The following is a 10,181-nucleotide window of genomic DNA, read 5'->3' as shown; positions in this document are numbered from 1 at the left end:
ACAGCACTTGCCCTGTGGAGGCAATACGGCGGATAATGGTCTCGGTGTGAATTTGTCTCGGTGTGTATTTGTCTTGGTGTGAATTTGTCTTGGTGTGTATTTGTCTTGGTGTGAATTTGTCTTGGTGTGTATTTGTCTTGTGTGTATTTGTCTTGGTGTGTATTTGTCTTGGTGTGAATTTGTCTTGGTGTGAATTTGTCTTGGTGTGTATTTGTCTTGTGTGTATTTGTCTTGGTGTGTATTTGTCTTGGTGTGAATTTGTCTTGGTGTGTATTTGTCTTGGTGTGAATTTGACTTGGTGTGTATTTGTCTTGGTGTGTATTTGTCTTGGTGTGAATTTGTCTTGGTGTGTATTTGTCTTGGTGTGTATTTGTCTTCGTGTGAATTTGTCTTGGTGTGAATTTGTCTTGGGGTGTATTTGTCTTGGTGTGTATTTGTCTTGGTGTGAATTTGTCTTGGTGTGAATTTGTCTTGGTGTGAATCTGTCTTGGTGTGTATTTGTCTTGGTGTGAATTTGTCTTGGTGTGAATTTGTCTTGGTGTGTTTATCTTGGTGTGAATTTGTCTTGGTGTGAATCTGTCATGGTGTGTATTTGTCTTGGTGTGAATTTATCTTGGTGTGAATTTGTCTTGGTGTGAATTTGTCTTGGTGTGAATTTGTCTTGGTGTGAATCTGTCTTGGTGTGTATTTGTCTTGGTGTGAATTTATCTTGGTGTGAATTTGTCTTGGTGGGAATTTGTCTCGGTGTGAATCTGTCATGGTGTGTATTTGTCTTGGTGTGAATTTGTCTTGGTGTGTATTTGTCTTGGTGTGTATTTGTCTTGGTGTGAATTTGTCTTGGTGTGAATTTGTCTTGGTGTCAATTTGTCTTGGTGTGTATTTAGTCTTGGTGTGAATTTGTCTTGGTGTGTATTTGTCTTGGTGTGAATTTGTCTTGGTGTGAATTTGTCTTGGTATGAATTTTTATGTTTACGCATAGTCACTTTAAGATGTTTTCTTGTTCATGTTTTTGTTTTTTGTTTGTTGCGGTTGCACCCGATTCAAGAGCCGAATGGCTCACATGGCTATACCAAAGAAATTAAACTGAAATTCGCCTTGGTATGAATTTGTTATGGTACGTATTTGTCTTGGTATGTAGTTGTGGTGGGGAGCACCAGTGTGTGTGTGTGCTGCTTGCTGAACTTTGCCTGTGCTAATGGGAAGCAGAAGTGGAGTGGTGAGTGCGCTGCGTGACGAACCCGGTGACCCGAGTGGGACTTCAGCACCACCGCTATCACTACACCCATCACAACCACCACTACCACTACACCCACCACCACTACACCCATCACAACCACCACTACCACTACACCCACCAAACCATCACTACACTCACCACAACCACCACCACATCTACCACCCCCCACCACTACACCCACTACCCCCACCACTACACCCACCACAACCACCACTACACCCACCACCACTACACCCACCACCACTACACCCACCATAACCAACCCTACCACTACACCTATCTTTCGGTAAAGTCACGTAAACCGAAAAAAATATATAAATAATACAATAAAAATGCTAATTTGTAATAATTTAAATTAAAATAATTAGATTTAAATAATAAATTGAAAATAAGAAAATAAAAAAGCCGCAATAAAAAATAGTCCAATAAAAGTAAAAATTAATTGAAAATAATAAAAGCAAAAAACCCACGACGTTTCGATCGCAACACAAGCGGTCTTCATCACTACCATTGACTATTTACAATATATTATTTTACTAGGTAAGGCCCACTGAGCTAAAGAGCTCTTTTCCAGGAGCAACGTGGACACAAATGATAGCTCAACGAAGTGGTTTATCACGTGGAAATGTAGAGCAGTAGCCAAATCCTCTCAACGCGTGATGTCGATTCTAAATGTGGAGGGGAAAACCGAAAGACCCGGAGAAACAATCCACGCGAGCACGGGGAGAGAGACACGCAAACTCCAAATATACAGCAGCAGGCGTCAGCGTCGGGATCGAACCCATGACTCCTGTATAGCAGGCGAGGTAGTTAACAACTCGTCACTTCGCTACACCCATCACAATCACCCCCACCACTACACCCACCACAATCACCACTATACCCACCACAACCACCACTACACCCACCACAACCACCCCTACCACTACACCCAGTACCCCTACCACTACACCCACCACCACTACACCCACCACAACCACCCCTACCACTACACCCACTACCCCTACCACTACACCCAACACAACCACCACTACACCCACCACCCCCACCACTACACCCACCACAACCACCACTACACCCACCACAACCACCACTACACCCACCACAACCACCGCTACATCCACCACCCCCACCACTACACCCACCACCCCACCACTACACTCACCACAACCACCACTACACCACCACCATGACACCCACCACAACCACCCCCACCACTACACCCACCACAACCACCACTACATCCACCACCCCCACCACTACACACACCACAACCACCACTACACCACCACCATGACACCCACCACAACCACCCCCACCACTACACCCACCACAACCACCCCCACCACTACACCCACCACAACCACCCCCACCACTACACCCACCACAACCACCCCCACCACTACACCCACGACAACCACCCCCACCACTACACCCACCACAATCACCCCCACCACTACACCCACCACAACCACCCCCACCACTACACCCACCACATCCACCCCCACCACTACACCCACCACATCCACCCCCACCACTACACCCACCACATCCACCCCCACCACTACACCCACCACAACCACCCCCACCACTACACCCACGACAACCACCCCCACCACTACACCCACGACAACCACCCCCACCACTACACCCACCAACCCCACCACTACACCCACCACAACCACCCACACCACTACACCCACCAACCCCACCACTACACCCACCACAACCACCCCCACCACTACACCCACCACAACCACCCCCACCACTACACCCACCAACCCCACCACTACACCCACCACAACCACCCACACCACTACACCCACCAACCCCACCACTACACCCACCACAACCACCCCCACCACTACACCCACGACAACCACCCCCACCACTACACCCACCACAACCACCCCCACCACTACACCCACCACAACCACCCCCACCACTACACCCACCACATCCACCCCCACCACTACACCCACCACAACCACCCCCACCACTACACCCACCAACCCCACCACTACACCCACCACAACCACCCCCACCACTACACCCACCACAACCACCCCCACCACTACACCCACCACAACCACCCCCACCACTTCACCCACCACAACCACCCCCACCACTACACCCACCAACCCCACCACTACACCCACCACAACCACCCCCACCACTACACCCACCACAACCACCCCCACCACTACACCCACCACAACCACCCCCACCACTACACCCACCAACCCCACCACTACACCCACCACAACCACCCCCACCACTACACCCACCACAACCACCCCCACCACTACACCCACCACAACCACCCCCACCACTACACCCACCACAACCACCCCCACCACTACACCCACCACAACCACCCCCACCACTACACCCACCACAACCACCCCCACCACTACACCCACCACAACCACCCCCACCACTACACCCACCACAACCACCCCCACCACTTCACCCACCACAACCACCCCCACCACTACACCCACCAACCCCACCACTACACCCACCACAACCACCCCCACCACAACACCCACCAACCCCACCACTACACCCACCACAACCACCCCCACCACTACACCCACCAACCCCACCACTACACCCACCACAACCACCCCCACCACTACACCCACCAACCCCACCACTACACCCACCACAACCACCCCCACCACTACACCCACCAACCCCACCACTACACCCACCACAACCACCCCCACCACTACACCCACCAACCCCACCACTACACCCACCACAACCACCCCCACCACTACACCCACCACAACCACCCCCACCACTACACCCACCACAATCACCCCCACCACTACACCAACCACAACCACCCCCACCACTACACCCACCACATCCACCCCCACCACTACACCCACCACATCCACCCCCACCACTACACCCACCACATCCACCCCCACCACTACACCCACCACAACCACCCCCACCACTACACCCACGACAACCACCCCCACCACTACACCCACGACAACCACCCCCACCACTACACCCACCACAACCACCCCCACCACTACACCCACCAACCCCACCACTACACCCCCCACAACCACCCCCACCACTACACCCACCACAACCACCCCCACCACTACACCCACCAACCCCACCACTACACCCACCACAACCACCCACACCACTACACCCACCAACCCCACCACTACACCCACCACAACCACCCCCACCACTACACCCACCACAACCACCCCCACCACTACACCCACCACAACCACCCCCACCACTACACCCACCACAACCACCCCCACCACTACACCCACCACATCCACCCCCACCACTACACCCACCACAACCACCCCCACCACTACACCCACCAACCCCACCACTACACCCACCACAACCACCCCCACCACTACACCCACCACAACCACCCCCACCACTACACCCACCACAACCACCCCCACCACTTCACCCACCACAACCACCCCCACCACTACACCCACCAACCCCACCACTACACCCACCACAACCACCCCCACCACTACACCCACCACAACCACCCCCACCACTACACCCACCACAACCACCCCCACCACTACACCCACCAACCCCACCACTACACCCACCACAACCACCCCCACCACTACACCCACCACAACCACCCCCACCACTACACCCACCACAACCACCCCCACCACTACACCCACCACAACCACCCCCACCACTACACCCACCACAACCACCCCCACCACTACACCCACCACAACCACCCCCACCACTACACCCACCACAACCACCCCCACCACTTCACCCACCACAACCACCCCCACCACTACACCCACCAACCCCACCACTACACCCACCACAACCACCCCCACCACTACACCCACCAACCCCACCACTACACCCACCACAACCACCCCCACCACTACACCCACCAACCCCACCACTACACCCACCACAACCACCCCCACCACTACACCCACCAACCCCACCACTACACCCACCACAACCACCCCCACCACTACACCCACCAACCCCACCACTACACCCACCACAACCACCCCCACCACTACACCCACCACAACCACCCCCACCACTACACCCACCAACCCCACCACTACACCCACCACAACCACCCCCACCACTACACCCACCAGAACCACCCCCACCACTACACCCACCACAACCACCCCCACCACTACACCCACCACATCCACCCCCACCACTACACCCACCACAACCACCCCCACCACTACACCCACCACAACCACCCCCACCACTACACCCACCACATCCACCCCCACCACTACACCCACCACATCCACCCCCACCACTACACCCACCACATCCACCCCCACCACTACACCCACCACATCCACCCCCACCACTACACCCACCACAACCACCCCCACCACTACACCCACCACCCCCACCACTACACCCACCACAACCACCCCCACCACTACACCCACCACAACCACCCCCACCACTACACCCACCAACCCCACCACTACACCCACCACAACCACCCCCTACCCTCCGCGTCGCCCTCGCCTCCCCTGCTCCGTGTGGGGGAGGGTGGGAGGGAGTTCCTGGGCTGGATCCGGTCCCCGCCTCTCCGCTCCACTCGGAGGAGCCGAGTGGAGCTCTCGCTCGAGGGAGAGATGACGAGGAGCGTGGGCGAGGTAGGTAATGTTCGAGGCGAGTTCACGCGTAGAGGTTTACCGTGCACACACGACAATTGATAAACGTACGTGCGTAGACACAAACACACATATATACACAGTGCCGGATGAAACTAGTGCGGGGTCTGTAGCATATGTTATAAAGGGGTCCTAAATTAAAAAAACATAAATATTAAAACACTAATGTTTAACTTGGATAGTAAAGTAATTGTATTTTTTGCTATACAGCCACCGATAATACGACAAATCACTAACCTTAAACACCCAGTCGTTCGAAAAGTTGAAGGCGGTATAGTACTTTAGTAATAGAGCAAGTGCAGAATCACTGTTACTGGAATTGATGGCTTAAAATAATTTAGCGCGGGGCCCTTGAAGGTGCGGAGCCCGTAGCTAATACATATGTAGCTACTTTTGCTATTAGGATAATCCGGCACTACATATACACACGTAACAAGATGCGTACACACACATCGCACGCTTTCAGACGCGCTTCTGCGGCCGTCTGGAACGCTCTTCCTTCTGTTGCTAGGAGGCCACTGGAGCTATTCACTTTTAAATCATCGTCGATAATTATATATTGACAAAGTCATTTCTTTTGAACCGCTTATTGCGTTTAGTTTGTTGTCCTTCCCCGTATTAGCACGGTCTGCTACGTACGGTGCGAACAAAGTTCAACACACGTCCGTACACAGAGAGACACGTACATAATAGAATCGTATGTACAGATGGTGTGGATTTGCTCTTCACCACACCGGTGTGCTGTACTAGTGACCAATTGGCGTGTTCTGTTACCGTGACGAACCCTTACTAATAGTGCTGTGTCGGGTGGTGGCGGGTTTAACGACACATTTACGCGATCTAACAAAAAAAAAACGCCTGTATTATAGATATACGTATACACATGAACATACACCCGTATACATACACAGACGCATAGACATACATAGAACTATATACATATGCATGTTTGCAGATACGCACATGCAGATACATCGTATACAAATACATAGACTTTGATGCATACACACACGAATACTCATATACACACATACATAGATACGTATACACGGATACATAAACGTATACGCGTACGCGCTTGGGTTGAAAAACTAAAAAAAAATCCGTGGTTTTTTTGCACGACTGGTAACCGGATGAACGCCCCGTTCTACCCCATAACGCGGAGCACGTGGTACACACGCACACACATGGCTCCCACGTGGTACACGGGCGGCTCCCACGTGGTACACGCACACATGTGGCCCATGCGTGGTACCACATGGCTGCAGGGTTTGGTGGTACATGTTGTTTATGTCGTTTATTGTGAAAATTCGGTCACAGTTCCTATGATCACTGTTACATTGCTTTTATGGCTTTATTTTGGTGATTTCGAAAAGTTTTTTGGTTTGGCCATGTTTGTTTGTTGTAGTACGGTACTAGACTGATGGCCGTAATCTAAGTTGTCTTGTGCTTGTTGTTGTTGTTGTTTGACTTGCATCTCACTGGGGTTTTTGCACACAGCGTTGGTGTACGGTGCTTTTTTCTGGAATTTTTGCTGTTTTTCCCCCCTGGATTTTCTGTTTGCACTTAGTCACATAGTCACTTTGAGATGTTTTCTTGTTTATGTTTTTTGTTTGTTGCTGTTGCACCCGATTCAAGAGCCGAATAGCTAACGGGGCTATACCTAATAAATGAACTTGAACCACGCTTGATACACACGCACACCGATATCCCAAACGTAATTTGGATCGGCTTTGGTAACGCAGACGGCGCTAATCGCCGAGCGCGTCACGTCGGGACGTGTTTAACAATCATCGGGCGTGTGCAGCGTTCGAGGGGGTTTCGTTCATTTAAAATTTTAATAGGGGACGGGGGCGGGGGGGGGTATATGAAATTGGTAAACGTGGAACCGAGCGTGATGGTGGGGGGGGGGGGGTTCGCAAGACCTGGAGAACCCTGGCCGTGAGAAAAAAAACTTTAATCTCCAGGAGCGGCAGTCGAAACAGTGGAGCAAGTTTCTTTAAATTCGGGGTGAGTGGTGAGCCGCCTTTGTCTCCCGAGCGCTGATGTTTACACATCGTGTCAGTCGAGGCGTAGACCGAGAGGAAAACGCCCAGAACCGGTCTAGATATTCGCCACCAATCATCGTGATTCTTTGGTCGTGGGCAGGAATCGAACCCGGGTCGCCGGGTTCGTAGCGCAGCGCGCTAACCGCTACACTACCGCTCCCCACACACAATCGCATAAAAACACGTTATACACACACACGTGTACATGCACACACACAAGGCCTGCTGATTGTTTAAAGGGCAGCATATTAATTATACACACACACACGCGTGTGTGTAATCATGGAATAGTCCGAATCCACATGCGCGCATGAGCTGGTTACAATTTAAGTGAAAAAATAAAATGATTTTATACAAAACATATGATCGCGTGACCCCAAAAGAACCCAATTTCGACTGATCTCAGAAGCTTAGCGAGGCTGGGCCTGGATAGCGCTCGGGATGGGCTAACTGCCGTGCGTGACAAACACAACTCAGGAAGGCCCATTGCCCGAAACGTCGCCTGTTATAGATTAACGTTCAAGGCCACGGCAGACGCCGCTCTTGGGGGTCAAATGGAGGGGGGCCTTTGTGTTCAATAGACCCCCCCCACCCCCCCCACCCACCCCACTGGCGTTCGTGTTCGTCTTGTGTCCTGTGCGGGTGTCGAATTCCACGTTCGCCCGTGGCAAGTCTCGGGGCACCCTTCACTTGTGTAGAGTCAGATGCCTCCTATTGTGCTCCCTCCCTCTCTCTCCTCCAAGTGGTGCCCATGACGGCGATGCCACGCGGTGGTGGTGGTGGTGATTAAAGATGGTGATTATATTGGTCATCATGATTGTCGTGGTGATGATGTTTTTTATGAGGTTGGAGAGTGCGTGGATGGGAGTGGAGTGAGATGAGAGGTAGGAGAGTGCGTGTGGAGGGGAGTGGAGTGAGATGAAAGGTAGGAGAGTGCGTGTGGAGGGGAGTGGAGTGAGATGAGAGGGCAGAGGTAGGAGACTGGGTAGAGGGGAGTGGAGTGAGATGAGAGGGGAGAGGTAGGAGCGGGGAGAGGTAAGAGAGTGCGTGGAGGGGAGTAGAGTGAGAGGTAGGAGAGTGTGTGGAGAGCAGTGGAGTGAGATGAGAAGGAGAGGTAGGAGAGTGCGTGGAGGGGAGTAGAGTGAGATGAGAGGGGAGAGGTAGGAGGAGAGTGTGATGAGATTGGGATCCCGTGGAGTGAGGGATGGGAGCGATGCGGTCACGTGGTCTTGTTGACAGGCGTGAGTGACTCCTGCTTCTGCTGCTGAGTTGAAGCCGCGCGTCATCTCCCCGTAGTCCGGTCCCATTTCGGCGTCGGTGCCACGACTGTGAACGTCGAAGGGAAACTCTATCCCGTGCCTCTATCCCGTGCCTCTGGGAGTGTTAAGTGCTGCTGGTGAGAGTCGGGCTCCACGTAATTTCTGAATCAAATGCGGTTGTTTTTCCCTTCCATTTTCACACCGACGGCGGTGGTGCTGCTGCTGTTGCTGGAAAAAAAATGACCAAAATGATGTCTGCAGTCTCTGGAATATACGACGCCCCTTTCCCCCACTCTGCATTATAAAGTAAAAGTTGAGGGCTGCGTCTTATAATCCGGTCGCTGTGCGCGCGTGCGTGAGTGAGGTCAGGTTTGTATTACTCGACTGACAGCCTTGAGCATAAGCACGTCTTCTTGGGGGGTGGCAATTTATTTATGTCCCCCATTAAAAAAATATTTATGTCAGCGTAAGTCAGCTTGGAATATTTGTCATGAATACGTGAGATCCGGTGGTCACCTTGTGGGATTTGCCAACGTAAATATAACAAGCCGAGGAGTCCGAACTTTTGGGCCACCCTGTGTGTAACATCACGTTTCACTCACACAAGAGGTGTCGCTGCTCACCCCCCCGCCCCACCCCTACCATTTCAAGGCCTTCAAGCCACAGACAGACATTCCACGTTCCTATGACGGGGGCTGTGTATGCCTAACGAAACTTCCATTGCAGCCACGTGACCACCCCGACCCCCTCTCTCTCTCACTCTCATTGCAGGACTTTTCGACCGCTGGGACGCGCGTGGCTTCTGTCATCGCGAAACCAGATAGGCCACAAACAAAAAAAACACTTCAACGGATTCTCAACCCACCAGCGGATGAAGGCATTTCTCCGGTATTTCTGTGAAAAAACATTTTTAACAACACACACGGAGGGGGGTGGG

The sequence above is a fragment of the Lampetra planeri genome, chromosome 46 (assembly GCF_965212315.1).
Source record: "Lampetra planeri chromosome 46, kcLamPlan1.2.h2, whole genome shotgun sequence".
NCBI classification, from domain to species: domain Eukaryota; kingdom Metazoa; phylum Chordata; class Hyperoartia; order Petromyzontiformes; family Petromyzontidae; genus Lampetra; species Lampetra planeri.
The sequence above is the reverse complement of the archived record's forward strand: the minus strand, read 5'-3'. Positions refer to the sequence as shown.